This window comes from Xenopus laevis, chromosome 8S, assembly GCF_017654675.1.
Source record: "Xenopus laevis strain J_2021 chromosome 8S, Xenopus_laevis_v10.1, whole genome shotgun sequence".
In the NCBI taxonomy this organism is placed as follows: Eukaryota; Metazoa; Chordata; class Amphibia; order Anura; family Pipidae; genus Xenopus; species Xenopus laevis.
Genome location: NC_054386.1, coordinates 90,739,640 through 90,764,328, shown reverse-complemented (window position 1 = coordinate 90,764,328; position 24,689 = coordinate 90,739,640).

Below are 24,689 nucleotides of genomic sequence, written 5' to 3'. Positions count from 1 at the left end.
AAATTCAAATACTGTATTTAAAGGGCTCTTTAGAATTATTTAAATCATTGCCCAAAGTAAAGGTCTAATTCTTAGTTCCTGGGTGAGTTTTCTGAGTGCTATTGATCTGTTTTGACCCTGCCTGTCCCTGACCTTGTTTTGCATGCTGCCCGTCCAGACCTTTTTCTTCTGTATTTGGGTCCTGTTTTGTACTGCAAACTTGGTGTGTATTGACTCGGCCTGTGAACCCGACTAGGGATGGGCGAATTTTTTCTCAATGTTTCACCACGAAAAAATGACTCCCATAGACTTTATTTGGGCGTCGGTGACATTTCGCTGGTGGCGAATTTTTGTCGAAGCGAAAACGCCCAAGCTTAACCCCGACTTCTCTCTTGTCTTCTGATTCTGTACTGGTATTGACCAGGCTTGTTCCAGACCATCCTTATTGTTCTCCATTCCTGTTGCAACGTACGGTTCTCTTGCCTGCCCAGAACTCTCTCTCTGGTCGTCTCACAAGACCTGCTGGCACCCGAGTAGCGGAGGGCTCATCCCAAAGCCAAAGGTGGCTGTTAAAGGCGGAAGAATGAGCCACGACCAGGATCTTGGAGTTCTGTGTTTGGGACTACCTTCGCAACACTGGGTTTTGAAAGGCGCCATGGGTCAAAACTGCCTGCCTTGTTTTCCATGCATGATTCCCTATGATTGACGTGGAAATTGGCCAATCCCCTATTGGCACTTCATAGCACTGGCCCCGACGTCACAACCAGACCCCCGCAGCTTCACAACCCCATTGTGCCATTGCCCTACCCCCTGTCTGGATTCAACCAGCCAATAGGTGGCAACCCTAATTTATGATGTCTGTTGGTATGTCTAAACTTAAAGGCTATTTCTAAAACCTATTTATAACTAAACCTGAGTGGTCTCTAGTAATGTCATGCCATTCTACCTGGTTTATAGGCGATGCCTACAATTTTCACACAATTTATACTTGGCCTAGTCTAAGATTTCAAGATGCTAGGAAGACAGGAATCATACAAGATTAAGGAAATAATTATAAACCGACTACACTATACTACAATCAACACACTGAGGCTGCAGGGGCATTTTAATTTAGAATATAAATAAGCACAGATTTAGCCCACTGCTTATCAGCAATCATTCGCTCAAATGAATTGTTGAGTAGGACTTTCAAATGCAGCCGCTGCAAACAGAAAATAATTAAAGCTCAGTGATTTTTATGTAGGGATTTTGCTGGGGCTTTGTGCTTTCAGGGATCAGTCACACTAGCCTTTGTTAATTGATCCAGTTTTGTAAGATTAATTCTCATTCATTTGAACGTGGCTGTTCACAACAGAAATGTAATATGTGATGTTCCTTCTTTGGTCCCATGTCCTTTAATATGGCCATTTTGTTACCTTGTTAAGCAGAATCTTCCCTTCTGCTTGATTATTCCGCTGGTAGCTTGGTGCATGTGGCAGTGTATAATATGAAGCACAAAGCTATATAATCAAAGCTACTTAAAAACATTTGATTGAAACAATGACATATGTAGCCCGCACAATAAGGCAAATGTTAACCCTATGATCTATGCCCTGTTGTGTGTATACCAGCATCGTTTAACAATGATTGTTGTATAGAACAAGCCGACACAATCAGGACCCTAGTTAATGGGTACAAAATGCGTCAGGCTTTTGCTCACACTATGGGGCACATTTACTATTGCTCGAATATCGAGGGTTAATTAACCCTCGATATTCGACCCTCGAAGTTAAATCCTTCGACTTCGAATATCGAAGTCGAAGGATTTAGCGCAATTCGTTCGATCGAACGATCGAAGGAATAATCGTTGGATTCGAAGGATTTTAATTCATCGATCGATCGAACGATTTTCCTTCAATCAGAAATTGGTTAGAAAGCCTATGGGGACCTTCCCCATAGGCTAACATTGGTGATCAGTAGGTTTTAGTTGGCGAAGTAGGTGGTCGAAGTTTTTTTTAAAGAGACAGTACTTTGACTATCGAATGGTCGAATAGTCTTAATTTTTAGTTCGAATCGTAGCGAATTCGATGGTCGAAGTAGCCAAAAAAAAATTCGTAGTATTTTTTATTCTAATCCTTCACTCGAGCTAAGTAAATGTGCTCCTATGTTTAAGGGCGTTGGAACCTTTTAATAAAAAAATGATGTGCACTTACTAAACACACACATACAAACATTACATTTTTCCTCATAATAAATCATTTTATTTCACTTTAATATGGAAATAGATGGCCTAATTTTTATCTTATATATATATATGTATATATATATATCACACAGAGAAGGTACACACTCTCAGGTCTTACAAAAAATAAAATAAAAAATGTTTTATTGACAGACTATTTTTCCATGGGCAATGGACTTTATATATATAAATATAGTATTAATATATATGTGATCAATATTATATATATAATATTTTTTAAGTATATTTATTATATATAGTATTATAAAATATTAATGATAAATAATTTTTACTTTGGAGTGCGCGACCTTCTGACAGTAGTGTTAAAATTGGAAGGTTCCACAGATCTTTCCATAATTTGGATCTTCATACCTTGTCTACTAGGAAATCATTAAATAAACCCATGAGGCTGGTTTTGCTTCCAATAAGGATTAATTATATCTTAGTTGTGCTCATGTAAAAGGTACTGTTTTATTATTAATCTGAAAAAGAAAATAATTTTTTTTAAAAAAAATATTTGGATAAAATGGAATCTATGGGAGACAGCCTTTCCATAATTCGGAACTTTCTGGATAACGGGTTTCCCGATAAAGTATCCCATACCTGTATATATATCTAATTCCGTATGAGTTTTTCATACATAATATACATCACAGGTGTCATTTATGATATGCAGAATCTAAAATTTATTGATTTTTTTTTCATTTGGGAGTATTTGATTAAAAGTTCATTTAAACATGAAATAAAACCAATAGGACGGTTTTCCATCAATTTGGATTCAGGCAGCTTACTTACCATCAAATACAAGTTATTGTTTTATTACAGAGAAAAAGGAAATCATTTAAAAATGAGAATTATTTGATTAAAATGGAGTTTACGGGAGATGGCTTTTGTGTAATTCAAATCTTTCTGGATGCCAGATTTCTGGATTAGCGACCCCTGTAACACAAAGGACACGTGGAATATAATTTTGACGAAGACCTGAAACACTTCAACTGGAAAAAGTACAAACCCCCCACCGCCCACTAAATCAGTTTAAAATGTGAGCTCGTCTTTGAGTTCTATGTGTTTATTCTTCCATGCAATACATATCCTTAATATGCTTTGTCCTACAGAAAATATAATTTGTCTTCAGGCTGACACAGGCTACTTTTTCTCTTGAAGTCTTACAAAGCAATGCAGCCGTGCATTACCAAACTGCCTGCTGCCACTGAGCCATTCTGGGTAGTAAAGTTTAAATGGGTTTTAAGCCATATGCTTTCTGCTGTGTTATCAGCATATGTTTTTTTTTTAAATTAGGGCATTATTTATTTATTTAAGAGCAACCGTAAAAAAATAAACAGCTGTATACGTTCAATAAAATGTCTCTCACCTTCACATTCCTTGAACAAGCCAGAGACAAGTGAAACACATGTAAATTGTGTACCGGGGAGTTCCCTCGTCATGCTGAGGAGTAAGTGCAATGAAATTGATAATGCTATGCTTGCATTAATTATACAGCTTTGAACAAACTGGAATATTTATTTTATCCTAGGAAGCCTCGTATACTTACGTAAGTACAGTTGTGATTTTCCCTGCAGTAAGTCGCTGTTACGTATGGTATCTAGTGATGGTTGAATAAATTTGGCACGGACGAATTAGCGCTGAATTTCCGTGTTTCGCCGTTGGCAAATAAATTCAAAAATCAAAAATCGGAAAAATCAATCGCGTCAAAACCATCACACCTCAACATTATTCAGACGCCCATTGTAACGCTGGCAATAAAATTGAAGCGATCGTCAGAATTGACGTGGATTTGTGTTTTGCTAATTTTTCTGGAAATTTGGGAACTTTATGGCGAAATGGGACAAAATCGCCCATCACTAATGGTATCCCAAACCCAGAACAAACCCCAAGGTCCCGGCCTCGGCTAATGCTTCCACCTATAATAGCTGCCTTTCACTTCGGGAGGAACCCTCTGCTACTCGGATGCAGCCATGTCTTAAAGTGAGAGGACCAGAGAGAGTTCTGGGCAGGCAAGGGAACCAAATGTTAGCTGGAAGAACGGGGAACAAGGAGCCTGGTCATGGAACAGGCCGGGTCAATACCAATTGGGCAGAGCAGTACACAATCAGGAGACAAGAGAGTAGTCGAGGTCACAGGCCGGGTCAAACCCACCAATAGATTAGTACAGAATCAAGATCCAGGCTAGGGCCAGGACAGGCAGCAAACTAGACAAGTTCAGGGACAGACAAGGTGAAGAAAAGGTTAACAAACTCAGAATCGTACCCAGAAACTATTGTAAATAGTTATTGCCTGCGGCCCATTTTAGTATTTGAATTACGTGGTAAGTGTGATGATGTCAGACACGATGCTCGCATCAACACCCAGAAGCGCGTCAAAGAAGATTCTCCGCATGACCACATAGGAAGCTAGACCACCAGGTATTCTGACATTTGCCCATAAAAAACACTTTCATTAGAGAAACTTGCACCAAACTTGCACTTCCATGTAGTTGCGCTCAGCAGTGCTCTGTCCTTCCGTTCCAAATCATGCGCTGCTACACCTATTGACTCAGGGGAACCTTGGAGCTACTGCCACCTCCAAACCAGGTGTTAGCTCCAGGGTTCCCTTCATGCCCAGTACTAATAGACACAGCATACTTGAGTGTTAAGAATCAGGTACAGATGTAACTTGCAGGTAATGAGCAGGTTACTACCTGTTATGATTTAAAGAAGATGACCACTCAAGGAAAAGAGGACAGGACAGATCAGGACTCCAGGATAAGTTTAGAAGGTTAGAATAGAAAAACAGGGGACATCAAGCAATGCTGACTTTAACTAAATGCCTGGAATGCTCAGACCTACTGGTTCCAACCCAATTGTAGAATATACTCTAGATATACGAGGCAGTTAAGAATTACACAGTAGATATTTCTTATACTCCAATTAAATCAAAAGCAAATGCTGCAATTGAGTTGTCCTCCAGAAGATAATTATCATTGTCACAGAGTTGGTTGTAGCTATTGCTGCACATCAATTCATGCTGACAAAGTATTCCCAAGGGGCCCACTGAAAGCCAGATGTCAAAGGAAGAACAACTGAATACAAAGAAGAATTAACTGGATTCAATATGCCACACCTAAATCCAGAGAAGTATTGATCTGCAGTGCATTCTGTTTATGAGATTAAGCAATCACTTGAGACATCATACTGCTGGAGCGAGTGACCCTGTTGAAGAGGAAAAGAGAGGAGGCGCTCCAGCATAGCTTGTTCTAACTGGTTGCACAACCCCTGCAAAGATCATTAGAAAGATACATGATTACTCATTGGAGTTCTTACATGATTTGGACAAAGATGTAATGGAAAAACATGGTCCTTGTTCATATACTCTCCACTCAATAACTTGTAATTTCCATAGCTGGTGCCCTAACTATTAATAATGGGCATGTCGTTTCCATAAAAAATACCATGTTGTTAATTTTGTAGACAACGAGCAAGCATGTGTTAACCAAAAACAAAAAACGCCCGTTCTCGGTCTAATCCACGCTGTGGCGTTGACCAGCTCATAGAAACACCCTTGAACCAGTGCTCGGTCTAACCCACATTCTGGAGTTACAAATGATAAAAAGTCAATGTTAGTAGTAGGATGGAAGAGGTAGACTGAAGGAAGGGAATTATTTACAGGTGTATGTTAATTGGAGGGAGCTTAAAGGTTCCTTGCTTTCTTACTACAGCTTCTGAATGAAGGGTAAGTGCACAATGATCTGACTAACCAAATTCATTGCTGGGGGACTTGATTTTAAATACACTACATACTTAGAATAATGTAAAACTTGCGTAGATTGAGGGTCCTTGACGTGGCATGTGAGCTTACATATTTTGCCCAAAGTGTGGTACTATCACCTCATTTTTTGTAATAACTACAGTATGTTCAAAGGGATACTGTCATGGGGAAAAAAAAAAAAATTCTAAATGAACCAGTTAATAGTTCTGCTCCAGCAGAATTCTGCACTGAAATCCATTTCTCAAAAGAGCAAACAGATTTTTTTATATTCAATTTTGAAATCTGACATGTGGGCTAGACATATTGTCAATTTCCCAGCTGCCCCAAGTCATGTGACTTGTGCTCTAATAAACTTCAATCACTCTTTACTGCTGTACTGCAAGTTGGAGTGATATCATCCCCCTCCCTTTTCCCCCCCAGCAGCCAAACAAAAGAACAATGGGAAGGTAACCAGCTAACATCTCCCTAATACAAGATAACAGCTGCCTGGTAGATCTAAGAACAACACTCAATAGTAAAAACCCATGTCCCACTGAGACACATTCAGTTTCATTGAGAAGGAAAAACAGCAGCCTGCCAGAAAGCATTTCTCTCCTAACGTGCAGGCACAAGTCACATGACCAGGGGCAGCTGGGAAATTGACAAAATGTCTAGCCCCATGTCAGATTTCAAAATTGAATATAAAAAAATCTGTTTGCTCTTTTGAGAAATGGATTTCAGTGCAGAATTCTGCTGGAGCAGCACTATTAACTTTTTAAAAAAAATGTTCTCATGACAGTTTCCCTTTAAAGGCAAACCGTGCTCTGGCAATCTTTCTTCGTCTTAAAGCATGTGGTTAAATACCATCCCAGCAGGAAGTTCCATGAATGTGTCTCCAAAGTCAGGTTCTTTGACTATCCACCAAGAGAACATGGTCAGGTGTGCGTGTAGCTTTTTTTGTTCTACTTAAAGTCCTCTTTTCATTTGATTTCACTCCCTGGGGCAAGAAATGCAATTATTCATTTCTTTTTATTTATGATGATTATTCATATATTTATATAAAACCAAAAAAAGCAATGTTCTGTTTCCCGGTAGAAAGTCTCCGAAAATGTCAGATCAGATTTCAGACAATTTTCCATGTGGTCTCCCAGCTGCTCTTCTCTATAATCACCAAGCAGCAAATTAGGCTTTTGAACAGGACAATGCACCCAGGAGGCATATGTTTTGCCGTAAGTCTTCCATTTAATTGGAAGGGCTGATTATTAACACAATTACATTGGTAAATAATTGCAAAACATGTGGGAGGAATCCATTGCAGATTCAACATATAAGTGGGTTCATAAAAAGCTGTTCCTCCATGTGTAGATGTTTAATAACTTAGTACAACAGCCAGCTAAGGGGGTTGTGGAAGTTGAGAAATGAAAATCTGTAGCTTCACAAATGATTTTCCAGCCAACAAATTTAAATAATGTAGTTGTTATTGTTGTGTTAAAAATGCATTTGCCGTTCAGTATTTGTTCCAGAGAAAGGCAAACCATGATTATTCTTACTCTTTAGAAAAGCAGAATATTCTCCTAAATGCATTTACTGTATTACTCAATGTATCTGTTTCGATATGATCACTTCTGATGACCATCTAATTAATACCCTTGCTATGAAGCGTCACCAAAAATTAAGTGGCAGGAACTTTTTAAGCCTCCTGCGCTCAGCACTCAGCATTGATATTTTGTGCTCTGGGACAAATAAAACATCATTATGTTGACTCTTTTGTATTGTAGATGGACATCCATATTTTCCATTGTTCGCTACATATATTATAAAGAAATGAACAATTCAACCATGACTGTGGATCAGAAAGAATATCCATCTGAAAGAAGAGCATCCATGTATTTGAGCATCAAGCTTGCTATTCATGCCCTGATTGGCACATACAAAGACCAACAAAACCTACAATACATAAACAACCGCAGGTAGAGATCAGCTATTGTTTGTTTAGTAGTGGGTAAAGACAAGAGGATTCAGATTCACTAAAGGGCAAAGTGACGTTTCGCCAGCGTTACCATGCGCAGCGACATCGCCAATTCACTAAAATGCGCCAATTAGCTAGTGAAAGAGACCATCGCTATTGTTCTTTGCACTCTATCGCCAGTCGACATTTCGCTCTGGCGAAAGGTCGTTACTCCGCAAATTCAGTAAAGTGCGAATTTTACTAAATGTTACCTCCTTCACCAGAGTTGACTTCACCACCTCAGACCAGGCAAAGTGCTAAAAAGCAGTTAGATCTTCCTCAATCTTCTGTCACTTACATCATATCCTGTGTGCCGAAAATGCATTAAAGTTCCAAAAATATTGGCGACTTTTCCTTTTTGAAGCAGAATTGCCTGCAAAAGTACTAATTTTCTTTGGTAACCGGTTTTCTCCAGACATTTCCTAACATATGGAACATTCATTTTACAGTGGGCTCATGTGTAGGGCATTATATTAACTCTCTTGTCTTTATTAAGGTTCCCTGGATATGTGTAATATAAACCATTTGCAGCAACATTTATAATAAAGACGTGAATACAACTTACAAAATTGACCTAATCACAAGATCACTAGTAAATTTTTGCTAGGCACAAACAAATGCTAGCGCATCTTCGTTATGAAATGCTCTCACTGCCGGAGTAACACCAGCAAAAAGTTGTCAGCGTTCAGCACCCAGGGCGCAACTTCGCATAGTGAATTAGCGAAGTGGTAGCGAATTTGCGCCTGGCGAAGTGGTGCGACGGGTGCGAAGCAGTCATTGGCGACAATTCACCCTTTACTAAATCTGCCCCAGGGCATTTAAAATGGAGCAAAATATAGTCTAAGACTAAATTCAGCAAAGTATAACTAAAAATATTTTAACCTATTCCTGTTGGGTTCCTATGAGCCAAGAAAAGTCAATTTAAGCATTCATTTCACGTTGGTCCTTCATTAGATTACAGTACTCATTTTTTCAGGACACCATGTTTCTTAAAGGGATCCTGTCATCAGAAAACATGTTTTTTTTCAAAACCCATCAGTTAATAGTGCTACTCCAGCAGACTTCTGCACTGAAATCCATTTCTCAAAAGAGCAAACAGATTGTTTTATATTCAATTTAGAAATCTGACATGGGGCTAGACATCTTATCAATTTCCCAACTGCCTCTGGTCATGTGAAAGGCTTTCTGGCAGGCTGCTGTTTTTCCTTCTCAATGTAACTGAATGTGTCTCAGTGGGACATGGGTTTTTACTATTGAGTGTTGTTCTTAGATCTACCAGGCAGCTGTTATCTTGTGTTAGGGAGCTGCTATCTGGTTACCTTCCCATTGTTCTTTTGTTTGGCTGCTGGGGGGGAAAATGGAGGGGGTGATATCACTCCAACTTGCAGTACAGCAGTAAAGAGTGATTGAAGTTTATCGGAGCACAAGTCACATGACTTGGGGCAGCTGGGAAATTGACAATATGTCTAGCCCCATGTCAGATTTCAAAATTGAATATAAAAAAATCTGTTTGCTCTTTTGAGAAATGGATTTCAGTGCAGAATTCTGCTGGATCAGCACTATTAACTGATTCATTTTGAATTTTTTTTTTTTCCCATGACAGTATCCCTTTAAGAATTCAAAGTTAACCAAGGTAATAGTAGTAGGAGTAGTTCAATGTAGTAATAGAAGTAGTTCAATGCAGTCATAGAAGTAGATCAATGTAGTAATAGGAGTAGTTTACTGTAAACATTATGGCAGAGATTCCCAATGGTGCCAGAATGCAATGCCAATGATATATACAAATGATATATACAGTCCAACAGTCATAACGTAAAATTGTGGGTCATATCTTATAAGTTGCCTTGGATATTCCAAAAACAATGGCATGGTCACTACTACGACACTGTTCCCATTTACTGTATCTGTAGCCCTGTTATTAGCTCAGGGTGTTGAACAAAGGAGACTTCTCAAAGGTGAAGAAAGTTGTTTAAGTGAAAGGACTGAAACATATATGGATGAAAGATAGATATACTGATACCATTTCAAGCAGATAAAACAGACAACTAATAATGAGGTAGAATATATATGTGATATGGTCAATGTAGCAGGTCAAAGATGGGCTGATTCAGTTGTGTGTCCCTCAATAAACACATCTCCTCCCCCAATTACTATGTCACTATGAAAATGCTTAGTGAGTAGTAAGGTTGAAGTGAATTCGAGGGAATTTTCTAAGTAAAAAAATTCAAAAAAATTCAAAATTTGAAGTAATTTTTTGGATACTTCGACCATCGAATAGGATACTACGACTTCGAATTTACTTCGACTTCGATTCGAAGTAAAAATCGTTTGAATATTCGACCATTCGATAATCGAAGTACTGTCTCTTTAAAAAAACTTTGACTTCAATACTTCGCCAAATTAAACCTGCCGAAGTGCTATGTTAGCCTATGGGGACCTTCTACAAACTTTTTTAAAGTCTTCACACATCGAATAAAAATCCTTCGATCGTACGCTAAAATCATTCGAACCGTTCGATTCGAACGATTTAATCGTTCAATCGAATGCTTTTTATTTGATCATACGATTGCCAAATTCGGTGAAAAAAATTCAAATTCGATAGTCGAATTCGAAGTTTTTCAATTCGTTGGTCGAATTTCGAAGTTTTTTGTACTTCAAAATTCGACCCTTGATAAATCTGCCCCTTGTTGAGATCTAATATACCTGTACCTCAAACATGTTCTTTATGTATCCTACCTTAAAGGACTTAAAAGCCATTAAACCTTCACCATGATTTGGATTTACTTTCTCGTCCAACCAACCTCTGTTCTCTTGTACAGAATAAACTGAATGCCATGGCAGCAGCTCTTTGGGTGAACTAGACATTCTTCTATGAAAAAGTTGAATCACAATTTATTTTTCTAATTTCTGCACTAAATATTGATTTTCATAGCAAATAGATTTACGACAGTATCTCCCTTTCCACCCCTTAATGGCTGCTCAGCTCTTTGGGAAATTCACAAATTAGATGAACTGGCAAAAAAAATTAAGTGGCTAATTTTATAATAATGTTCAATGTAAAATTCAATAAAAATGTGTAACCCTCATTATATAATTACTAGAGTATCATGTTCTGTCAATGGGATATATGATAGATAAAAAGATATTGAAATGCCCAAATGCAACTCATTTCTAAAGTATAAAAATGTTCAAAATTGTTATTTAATATATATATATATATATATATAGTCATATGAAAATGTTTGGGAATCTCTCTTAATTCTTTGGAGTTTTATTTATCATTGGCTGAGCTTTCAAAGTAGCAGCTTCCATTTGATATAGAACATGCCTTTTGGAAACAGTAGTATTTCATAGGGATGCACCGAATCCAGGATTCGGTTCGGGATTCGGCCAGGATTCTGCCTTTTTGAGCAGGATTCGGATTTGGCCGAATCCTTCTGCCAGGCCAAACCGAATCTGAATCAGGGAGAGAAATCGTGTGACTTTTTGTCACAAAACAAAGAAGTAAAAAATGTTATCCCCTTCCCACGCCTAATTGCATATGCAAATTAGGGTTTGGCTTCGGTTCGGTATTCGACCGAATCTTTCGCAATGGATCCGAGGGTTCGGCCAAATCAAAATTAGTGGATAGTAGTCAATACTGCCCCAAGACAACAGGCTCATAATTAATTTTAGGAATGACCAACCATCATTTCTTGGCTGAAAAAAACTCTCTCTCTTTCCATAATATATTATAACTGCTCGGTGCCTTGGCCACTGGGCCAGGTGAGCAGCCTGCAGGGTTGCTCACTATATGTTACCTGGCCTTTGCAGCCCCAGCCCAGCAGCAGCCTGATTGGTTGCAGTCAGCCAATTAGGGCTGACTCTGCCCTATTTAAGGCCAGCCCTCCAAACACTCCTTGCCAGGGCATTATTGGCCTTCCTAGTACTGCTGCAGCTCCCCGAGCTAGATTGTTCCAGCTCTTGCCCTTTTCCCTGTGATTCTTCCTTGCCTTGATCTGCCTTGTCCTTCCCTGTCTTGCCTTGCCTTATCTTGTCTGAACCGTTCCCTGTCTTGTCCTGCCTTGTCCTGAACTTTATCTTGTTTACCTTGCCTTAATCACACCTTCCCCTTCCAGTCCCATTTTTATACCTTGCCTTAACCTATTTCTGCCTTGACCTTGATCTGACCTTGCCTTGCCTGTTCCTGCTTCCTGTTCTATTCTGACTTGTACCCTGTCCACATCTTCCTCTCACTCTGCATATTGCTCTGCCTTGTCCTTCCTCTCCTGCTATCCAGTCCTCTCTCCTTCAGCTCCAGTGTCCTACCGTTATCCTGTCCTCACACTATCCTGTCCTCTCCTGCTATCTGCTCCTTCCTCTCCTGCTTTCCGTTCTAGTCCTCTCACTATCCAGTCCTCTTGCTATTCTGCTTTCCAGTACTCTTTTGCTCCAGCTCTCTTGCTACTCTGTCCCCAGTCTGATCCGGTCTATCCTTTCAATCAGCTCCCAATCTATGCCCGCACTGTCCTGTCCCATCCAGCATGTTCCTGTCCTGATCTTCAACCTCTCCATCCTGTTCTGCTCTGTACCTGTTCCAGTCTGACTCAACGCCTCGTCACCCCATTCCTGCCTTTCCTTGCAGTGTTCCCTTTGGCTCATACAGCCTCTGACTCAAGGACTCACCCTTCCCTCATCAGCCTCCACAGCACACCCTATCTAATCCTTGACAATAACACATGGTAAGCCTCATTATGACTTCAATTGTTCCACACTACAATGGATGCAAATGTGTACACTTATTGACACCATTCATTAAATATTAAATATTTGTGATGAAACATGCTTTCAATTACTTGTGCTAAGCACATATGTGTACCCTTAGCCTTCTCTATTGTAAAGTGCAGCTATTCCTATTAAGAACCATGGAATTACCACCACCCTGAATGTGTCAATAATTACAGGTTCCACCAGCAGGTACAGTTGCAGTGGACTCAACTAGGAGTGCAGCCACCATGTGGGGGAAAATCTTGAGTAAAACCCACCAGTCACAGAGTTCATACTCTCATACTTTTATTGCAATGGCCTTCAATTAAGCAGCAGCCCTTTCACAGGGCTTAATCTCCCAGCTTTCCATAGGACACTTCCCGTAACTGTACACTGCCAGGGGGGACACAGGCTCACAGGCACGCCTCTTGGGACCTGGCCGGCTCTTTCTGGACCAAGTCCTTCATCTTAAACCCTGGCTGGCAGGATTCCCACTGGGAACATTATGCCCACTAACTTCTAGTTGGGGCCATAGCTGCTCATGCTAGTTACCTCTCTCACATATACTTTCTAGAGTGTACTATTACATCACTAGGCCTCACACTACCTAGGTTCAGTACCTCTTCCAGAAGATGACTCTACTGCTGCAGAGCCCACTGTTCAGCTTTCTTCCCATGATGCATCATTAATATCACTTCCTAAAACCTTCTCATTTATAACTTCATATTCTCCACCCACTAGGGCCTTTCCCTGACAACTGTTATCCTTTAGCACCTCCTAGTATATGTATTAACAATTACTTTTACAATTTATATTAAACCATTAACATTTTACCCTATTACATGCATGCAGCAGAGTTCTGCCCGCATATAGTTCTACCCATAAGAAATGTAAGTTTAATTAAATCCATCTGCACAGAATAAATAAAATACATAAGGGCTTGACCCCCAACAGCACTCATGTGGAACGTGGCTATCTCTATACCCTATGCTTGTATGTTGGATTTATATTGACAAGAATTCAATAAAAAAAAAGACAATATGTGCGGCATTTATTAGGGATATGTTAAACTTACATCTGCAGCTGTTTATTGCCACTTAGATGAGCAAACGGCATGTGCATTAAGTGACTACACTAAAGAGCACATTTAAAAAGCAACATATTTTTATGCTATAATTATACTAAGCTCTGTTTTGCTCATTATAAATTCCCAATGTAATTGTGCAGACTTAGCCATAGAAGAGTTCGAAGCCGGCACATAAACACGGCACAAACGCAACAGTTTCTGTGTAAGCGCCTGTTCTAAGGAAGCAGGACTTTAATGGGCCTCAAGCCAATCCCTTTTCTATGTTTGTTATGGATAAAGGCTTTAGATAGTGTTGGAAACAGATACATCTATAAAGGTTTCCCATCATTCTCTGGCAGACAAACAGGCCCAGATTTGTGAAAAGTCCACAAAGGCCCAGGACTAGGGCACAAATTAAGGGGTGGCATGCGGCCCAGTCGCTTTTACATTTTTTACCAATATTGTTGAATTAAGTGCAGGAGATTTAAATCTCCAGAGCGTGGGGGTGACTTGGCCTTGGGACGCCCAGCTGGTAAATTCTGCCTGTAAACAAAGCATCAATATGGGTGTAATTATGTAAATACAGTACATTTAGGGAACAGTTTGCTGCTAGTGATGGGTGAATTTATTCGCCAGGCATGAAATCGCAGTGAATTTCCGCCTTTCACAGCTGACATATAAATTCAGAAAATTTGCCCGCAAATTTTTGCTACGTCAAAATATATTTGACGTCTGCGACAATTCTGACGCCGGCAACAATTTAGATGCCCATTGACTTTAATGGGCGTTAGAATTGTCGCCAGCGGCAAAAAAAATGTGCGCTTTTTTCATTTTTCAATGCTTTTTGTAGCCTTAAAGATCAATACCTGGTCATTGAAGTTGCAGCATTCCATCCATCCTATGATACATAACTGAGCTACAGCTTATGTATGACCCTGCATCGACTACCAAGTGTTCTCCCCGAAGATTTGTTAAACCATCAATATATTACACTCAGCTGAGGACATTGAAAAAAATACATCATTCTCTTCTTGTTATGTCTTTGGAAAATGGCAGAAGAACTGAGGGAAATAGTTTCTACATACACTGAGCATAATAAACATTTAAAAAAGTTCAGTATCTTCAATGTCATCATATGATAAGGACAAATGAGTTACGGATTGCAAAGGACTTACCTTCACCTGACTTGTGCTATATCTGGACTCTCTACCTTGGAGCTGGACTGGGGTGGATAAAAGAGATACCTGCCTTGGAGATGGCACCTGGTGGCTTCACCTTCACATGGACCTTCTCTAAGTAAGTATCATATGAACAGCAGGGCGCAAAAGTCATGCTAGATGTACAGTAGCAGCGAGTATCATTATACCAGCCCCCATTTCACCTTACCCATCCTTGACATGGATCTGCTCTACCTGCATTTATCACCTCAGCCTTATTTTCATTGAACACCAGACAAATGCATTGCACACCAGAGAGTTATCTTGACATAATACAATATTAATATGGTTGAATAAACGAGATTTAATGAAACATGTGCATATTGGCTTTTAATGAGTGCACATCTTAGCATCATTGCCTATAAAATAATGTAAAAAAGATTAGGTGGAATTAGTGCAGTGTCATAAGCATCTAAATGTTAATATTTCAGATTCTTAATTGAATTACATAATGATGAAATCTTAAATACATAACGAAGGCTAAACTGGCCCTGCGCATCATAAACTGCCTGTTTTGCAGGCTTATTTCTGTGATCAGATGGATTGGGACCACCCAATATTACAGCTAAAAATATGCTCCGATTGTATTGGTTCATCTATTCTATTTCTGGTACTTTCTTAGAAGAAGATTACAGGCAGGGCCGGATTTGTATTGCGGGCACCCCTAGGCTGAGTGGTTCTGTCGTCCTCCCATTGCCGGACCGTGCGGTCCTAGAGCCGTCTGCCTGCACCCCCCACGAGTGCACACACCGGAGCACTGGTGCTCCTCAGCAAACAGCCGGACGGCATGTCACCCCTAATAATTTGCCGCCCTAGCCCGGGCCTTTGTGGCCTCGCCACAAATCTGGGCCTGATTACCAGGTACGTGTCACAAGATTTTCTAGGTAAACTTACCCTATATGGTATCAAACAGGGAAACCGGCACCTATTATTCTCCCAAAGGAGTATTGCCACTAGTCAATAAAATACTAATACATAAATCTAGAAACAACAGTAAAGTTCATTAAAAAGCAGAACATACCAAAGGACATATACATTAAATACAATATCTGCACATGGGGACAAATGAGGTCAGTTCAGCTCACTACAGAAGCACAGACATAAACTTTTAAAATGACGGTAACCATATATGACTCTACATGGCATATTCTAGATATTTTCCTAAATTTGTCACAGATGATGACAAAATGCCTGGCTTTTTGGGTACCGATCATGACAATGGGATTTAATGTTTCTGTATCTATACTAGGGATGCAGTGAATCCAGGATTCGGTTCAGGATTCGGACTTTTTTAGCAGGATTCGGATTAGGGCGAATTCTCCTGCCGAATCCGAATTTACATATGCAAATTAGGGGCAGAGAGGAAAGTTGTGTGACTTTTTGTCACAAAACAAGGAAGTAAAAGTGTTTTTCCTTTCCCACTCCTAATCTGCATATGCAAATTCGGATTCGGTTTGGTATACGGCTGAATCTTTTGCGAAGGATTTGGGGGTTCAGTCAAATCCAAAATAGTGCATTTGGTTAATCTATAATTCATATATTCATGTTATAAGTATCTGTCCCCTATACTCTAACACACTGCTCTTTATAGAGTACAGTACAACTGATGTATCACAAGGGTTACTATAAGCATTCGGAAGTGCTGGAACATTGTTTGGCCTGCTTTGAAAATTCTCTTTTATCATCAACGTATTTGACATCATTGTTCCTTCCTTAACAACAAACCATAAAGCCTCTTTTGTGGAAAAATAAATGTCATTTTTTCAGTCTAAGATTAAATCAAAAAGGATGAGGAGGAAACACAGAGCAAACCCTTTCACTTAAGGGCATCTAACCTTTAGCATACAAACTTGTAATCGTTTTGTGTATCAAGATACACATCAAATATGTGGGTGGAATTGTAAATCAAATAAAATGTGATTCCTTCATATATTGCTCAAGGTTAGTTCTTTCAGAAAGAGTATTTGTTTTTATACTTTTTTATGGTCTTTATATGGCATGCGTCTTGGAACACAAATGCAGGTTTCAAAACTACTGAGCATTTCATGGATTACCAAATTAGTCAGACAATCAGCAAAGAGAAGAAAAAGCTAAGAAAGTTTAAGTTTTAGCAGTAAAATGTCATGGGGAGCTGAGCTGATCCTATTGGACCATTTTTGAGATATTAGAGAGTTTTGAAAAAAAAATTGTTAGAAGATGTCTGAAAGGCACCAAATTTTTTTGAGGTTTATGTATTTTTTGGCGCATTGTTCAGCATTGTTTTCCATTCATACTTTTGATATTTGGATCTTTTAATAACTTTTATGGCATTTGTGTTTTTTGAGAAAATGAGTTTAATCATTTAAACCTAATTTACTGCTGGATAATTTGTGATGACCCCTAAGCTTAGCTTCTCAACAGCTGCTCAGAGCCCACTGAGCATATGAGTGTCACAGACACTTTCCAAGTTTAAAGTCCTGGATCATTGCTTCTGGTTACATTGCAGAGAAAATGTAACCAGAAAATAAAGACCACCTTCTTACAATGCCACAGTCCAAATTAAAATTGGATTTTATGTAAATTTGAACTTCTGCTGAAACCTTTAAAAGTGCTCAATTTCCCTGTGGGGATAGGCCAATTAGAAGAAGGAATACTAATCCTTTCCTATAATGATTGGCGAATCTGTGGCGAAAAATGAACACAACTCAATGAAGTCAACGGGCGTCAAAACAATTTTGACACAAGCAATAATTTTTATATGCGCGACTATTTGGTCCAACTGCATTAAAGTAAATGGGCGTCGATTGAGCTGAAATGCATAAATTGGTCACAAATTTGTGTCTGGTGAATTTATTTGCCCATCACTATTTTCCTATATTTCATAAAGTCAATGGCACCCCTAAAAAAGTAATTCTAACTATTCATTCCAATTCTTTGCCCTTGTCTCTGCCTCTTGCTCTTATCCTTATATTCGCCTTCATTTTTCATTCTAGCTCTAGAGACTTTTTGTCCATGACAAACAATGACTTTCTCCCCTTTTTCTTTTAGTATATAAAAGCACAGAGCAGAAGGCTAACTCACCATGTAATCCGTTCTATGCCTTTTTATCTCCATTGTTATATTTTGCTTAACGTTATGAAAATCATTTTCAAATTAATTTTAGAAAGAATTCAGAAACTTGCATAATTGATTTACTGATCATCTCAATTACCTATCAATTTGCCAAGACATTTTTCCTATCATTTCTGAATTTATCCTTCCGTGAGATTTGGAACTTCAGGGTGTTCTCCTGAAAAACTCCATGCACCAACTTATGAATAGAAGCAGAGGCAGATTAATTTCTTTTATAGAGGCATTCTCTATTTTATTCCAAGTGTGTTTATTTGCTAGACCTCCAGTACTAAAGGCAATTTCCTGAAATGAACGAAAAAGCTGGCCAATTGCCTAACCAGCAAATGAAAATAAAATAAGAGATCAGCTTGATTACAAGAGTCATTCTCTTGACCTCCCCCTTCCCCCAGCAATTTTACAGTGGGGTTGACTGTAAAACCATAAATATATTGCCCCTTTGACTTTTTTTTTTCAGATTTAATTATGATTTTTACCAATTTGTATTTTTTTAACCGTATAGTAAACATTGAAGCCCAAACTGGTAAACATAGAATGAAAGCATTCAAACCATTTTCATGCTAATGACACTTATCCGTGAAACCTAAATAGTGATAAATTGTACATAACCCTCTTTATCCTGTTTGGCCCTTGACCCCTAGAAATGATTTTTTTCTTGGCATCTGATAGAAATCATTGATCAGTTCCATAAAATTGTGTTAATCGCCTCCTCCAAAATTGTCCATTAATCTTTTCGTCTTTGATTCAATACACTAATTAGACTGCTACCAGCTTACCCCCCATACGCTGCTCCGTGTGCTCCTTGTTGGGTGCTCTGTCCGCAGCGTCCCCACCGCTTATCTCACACCAAAACCAAAGAAGGAGATGGCACTCCATTCAAGGAAAAGGTAGGTTTATTACAGATCCCACAGGGATCTCCCGCCCTACACCTTTCGGGACTCCATCCCTTGATCATAGGCATAGGCAGGTGAGGTATGCCTATGATTAAAGGATTGAGTCCCGAAACACGTAGGGCATGAGATATCTGTGGGATCCGTAATAAACCTGCCTTTTCCTTGAATGGAGTGCCGTCTCCATCTTTGGTTTTAGTGTGATTCAAAAACAAAGCGTTAGAGGTTTATACATAATTCACACATATTTATATTATTTGTATAATTCCTATTTTTCTTGTCACACAGAAGTGGAAATGTATAATAAAATAAGATCTGAAACAGAACTAAGCTTTGGCGAAATCTATATGTATATATAAAGTGTCAGTAAAAACATAGTGAAAGACATATCCAGTAAAAAATATTTTTTGTCAAACTATAGAAAATAAACCAATGGAAAATTTTAATTTACATGTCCTCTACTGTGGTCAAAATATGTCCATTAAAAAAACAGTAAATATTTATGAAAGACCATTTTAAAAGTGAATTAAAATAGAAATGTTCTACTGTATGTTTAATAAATTTATCTTTATGATATCTTAGTAGGTAAGTAAGATGCATACATTCTTCAAGGATATTGAATTTACAACAGTCTGATTTACAAGAGTCAGATTTTGGGGTTAATTTACTATTGATTTTTTTCACATTTTTAATGTTCACCTTAGAGGGTACATTAAAAATAATGGTTAGCCTCTCACAAACCTTGTGCTCTGTTCATGCATTCTACAACAGCTCAGTAAGAAAGAAGCCAATTCCAAGAGCCTGAAATATATCTTGTCCAGTTCCAGGACCTCTGTCAGGAGCGCTGGGAGCGGTCCTTTCCGGAGTGCTCCACTCCACGTCCAAGATGGCGGCGCCCAGCGAGCACACTGACATCGAGCCAGACACATGACGTCAGCACGCCAAGGAACAGCGAAAAATTTGATGATAAAAGACCTTCCAGGTCACAGGTTCAATGCCGATGATGGGAATTGCTACCTGTATTCCTGGGTGTTGCTAAATTGTTTATAATTGTATTCCTGGACTTTGACTCTTGCCTGAACCTGTTACCACAATCCTTTGCTGCCTACCAATTGAACTACTGCCTGAAATCTGACTACGACTACTCCTGATCCCTTTTGGTTTCTGTGAACTTGAACTTTTTCCCTGAAGCTTCCTTGGTCTGGACTTCTCCGCTAGGAGCCGATAGGCCCCTGACAACATCAGACCAAGACTACATGTATGTCCAGAAGTCTACAAAGTCTGTCAGCACTACAAGATAGAATTGTTATGTGTGCATGGGCAGCTCTCCTATCATCAGTTGCTGGGAGACAGGAGCAGCCACTAAATTGGTGGCAACATCAATGAAATATACTGTACATAAACAATATGGGATCCAGAACCTGCTCAACACCAGATCTTTTCAAGTGCTGAATTCACATAAAACTAAAGCCTTTTGCAAAAGAAAAAACAATGTGTCTCAGTAGGAGGACATGATGCCAACAATTGGACAAAGTAAGCTTAATGGGGGGGGGGGTCGTTGTCATGGAGGGGTGTTCTGTTCTGTAATTGTAATAACATTTGAACTGTTGGGAATCCTTTAGCATTTCCCAGGTCAAACAAAACAGGGATAGGACCTTTTATGCAGAATGCTCGGAACCTGGGGTTTTCCAGATAAAGGATCTTTCTGTAATTTGGATCTCCATACATTGTCTACTGAAAGATATTAATAACCCCAATAGAATTGTTTTGCCTTCAATAAGGATTAATTATATTTTAGCTGGAATCAAGTACAAAGTGCTGTTTTATTATTACAGAGAAAAAGAAAATCATTTAAAAAAAAATTGTAGTATTTGATTAAATGGAGTCTTTGGGAGATGGCCATTCTGTAATTCAGAGCTTTATGTATAATGGGTTTCTGGATAAAGGATCCCATACCTGTACTGTATGTTTGGGTGTAGAAGAAAGAAGAAATTGTGAAGATTTCAAAGCAAGACACCAATATAAACAAATCAAATTGTAGCTACACGGGCAGAACAATGCTGTTCCTCAAACTCAATGTGATTGACTTTTCTTTTCTGCTTTTGACTGTCGAAAGAGAAAAGTACATTTCCTATTGTCATACTGGAGCTGTACATGTTTGTAACTTGTCTTTAATGACTGCTCAATTGTCCAGGGTATTTTGCAGAGATTCAATCTGAAGACATAAATCCACTAAGATGAGCAAAGCACAGGTCTGGTTGACTCTACCATCTTTAATAGGCAAGGTGTCAAACCATTATATACTATTAGGGGCAAATTCATCAAGGGTCGAATATCAAGGGTTAATTAACCCTCGATATTCGACTGGGAATGAAAATCCTTCGACTTCGAATATACTTTGATCGAACGATCGAAGGATTATCCTTCGACCAAAAAAACTTAGCCAAGCCTATGGGGACCTATGGGTTCAGTAGCTTTTAGGTGGCGAACCAGGGGGTCAAAGTTTTTTCTTAAAGAGACAGTTCTTCGACTATGGAATGGTTGAATAGTCGAACGATTTTTAGTTTGAATCCTTCGATTCGAAGTCGTAGTCAAAGGTCGAAGTAGCCCATTCGATGGGCGAAGTAGCCAAAAAAACACTTCAAAATTCGAATGAATTGGCCCCTTAGTGTGCTGATAACACTTCACAATAACAACAATCCTCATTAGGTTTTGGGATTAACTTTAAAATCAAATAAATTTTGTTCTTGGTGCTAATGGTAATTCCTCAAACCACTGTTTTGTTTGGCACCTTTTTCCCTGCAGTTCTCTCACCTCCTGAAGCCTCCACTACAATCAGTTATTTTTATGAATTTGTAACATGAAATTGACTCCAGAAATTTCCATAATGACCATAATTGTGGCCCTGTGATCTTCTGCACTAATATTCACAGGATATCCATCAAATTCGGATGTTAGTTTTATAAAATAAATTCTACCTGAACCACTTTGGTGTAATTGGATGCTCTCATTAATATAGATTTATCAGCTGTACGAACTGTAATTTTGTTTCATAGGTCACTTACTGCCAATTAGTTTATCAACACAGAACATAATCATTTCCATCATGATAAATCTATAAACTAAGATGAAGGGACTGGTACTTTCAGAGAAGCACAGGCTTTCTTGTCATACATATTACATTGCTTCCTATCACCTTTACTAATGGCGAAAAATCATTTCCTTTTTATAATTTGACAGGGAAAAGGAACAAACAATAATGGTGAATTATGTGTAGATTAAAAAGACATACATGGACCAGGAGATGTCACTATTCTAAGGAAAGAAGCTGATATATGACTTGTCCTTGAGCTCCCTACAACAATACAGTACATCATTTAAGCCTTTCAACACTGGTCTTTTTGTTCTTTTTTGTAGCATTCTTGAACAATATGATAAATAGGCAGCCAATTGTCCTTGTCCTAGTTAAGCCTAGGTCCTAATCATTGGGTGCTGGCATTTTTATAAATTGGATAAGGGAGGGGGAGTGAGTCTTTTGTCTCTAATGTTGTGTGCTCTGGCAGATACCAGATTTGGCCAGAATGTGTCACTGGTAGGTAACTTGTAATAAAAGTACCTGTGCAGCGGGGTCGCCCGCCGCATGCTCCATCGCCGGCGCTGTCGGCGCCATTTTGCCCCACTATGGGCGCGTGCGTGCTCCTCTGCATCCCTTAAAGGCGCAGGTGCGCTGGTGTGATGATGCCAGCGCGCAATGGCGCCAAATTTTAAACAGTATAAATAGACTGAAAGGGCTCTCTGAGGGTGCCCGTGATAGAACTTTTTTTCTAGTGGTTTCTGAGCCTAGTGCATCTGTTCCTGTTATTCTGTTATCTTGATTATCCGTGTTTGACCCTGCCTGTATCCTGACTACTCTGAACTCTGTATCCTGACCCTTGCCTGTCTACGACAACTCTTCCTGCTTAACCCCTTGATTGACAACCCAGTTTGACCCTTGCCTGCCTGAAAATTCTGATATCCGCCTGCCTCGACCCAGCCTGTCTGACCATCCTTCTGCCTAATCCTTTTGTACCGTGACCTTTGGCCCAAAAAGACTTTGCTAACAGCCGTGCCCCTTCGCCAGCCAGAACATCTCACCTTGCACCCCTCGTTAAGTCCAGGTGGCACCCAAGTAAGCTGAGGGCTCCTCCCGAAGCCCAACGGTGGTCACACTACTGGTGAAGCCGAGCCGAGACCAGGGTGCTTGGCATTTGTTCTGGTATGGGGTGCCGGGTGTGACATAACTTCTTCATTTAGCTGAATAGCGATGTGTTCAGGCTCAATCAAGTTTCATTTTCAAGGAGAAGGGAGTTGTGACTGTTCTTCTGGGGTTCTGGAGTGCCACACCCCAGGTGATGTGTGGGCTTGGGGATAATGGGACCCCAATAAATATGAGAGAGACTGCTCAGGATAAGAGATGCCTGGAGAGGGATGCCAGTTGTCGTTCTCACACTGTGGATATTGTTGGGAGCATGGCCTTAATTTTAAAGCAAGTTGTGTGCTTGGCTAAGAAAGTTTTGGTGAATCTAAGGATTTCGTCTCTGTGGAAGTCTGTGTCAGCTCTCTGTGAGCCCCCAGGTGAGTCTGCCTGAGGGAGGGCGGTGAAAGGATCCCAGCATGTGTTCCCTGTTTGAGAAACAGGCTTTTTTAGTGTGCCAGCTACATGAGAGCAATTGCCTTTGTCCATCTGGAGAGGTATTTGGGCAGGTAGCACTACCTGGGGAGAGTTTAAGAGCTCTTGGGGAAAAAAGACTGAGACTCTCTTTGTCAACAGGAGTGGAGTGTGGGACTGTGCCTGGTAAGGACTGTGCCAGCAGTGGACTGCACACGGGTTCCCCAGGGGAGTGGGTATTTAAATGTTAATTGTATTTTACTCTACACTTTTCTTCTTATATAAAGTTAAATTTTTTATACTGCAAAGGTATGGTTAATCATTTGTTCCTAGTGGGGCCACCCATAGGTGCATCCCTGGATCCGACTAGGTGGAGACACTGCCATGAGTGGTAAATTCCCAGTACCCTTTCATTTAGCAAAGGGGATTCGGAGCCTGTGGACTGTAAGAAATTAATGATATATATCCTATGGCACAGGGGGGTGGCCAAGATGGTGTTACACTAACATCACAGGAGGGGTTGGCCGTTGGCAGAGCAGCCCACTAAGTACATTTATATTACCGGTCTATATCCAGCTTACCCGTGAGTAAACCCATGGATCCTGCACACCACTAATTCTTAACTTTGTTACTTGAGTGTTGAAAAGTTCTTGATGTTGACAATATTTTTGTCTCATGTATTAATAACCAATTATAACATGATATTCCATAGGTTGCTGTATAAGCCATACAAATGAGATGTATATGATTTAATATTATGTTATATTTCATCAGAAACCTCTCCCTACTGAGAACAGAGCAACTGTTCCAACACTTTCTCTTTTCTCTGCCCATAACTTCATCCATAACTGTGTCCTCATCTTTTATTCTTTGGATCAGGCAGCAGCATTTTCCCTTGCCATTAGCTCTTCTCTGTTCAAATCACCATGCCATGCAGTCCTGATTAAACCTGTGCCACCCACCTTGCTTTAAGTATTTTGTCCCATTTAGAAAGCTTTCTCTGAAATTACATGTTTAATATGCAGATCCAGAGAAATGACATAATTCTATTTCATTGTTTGA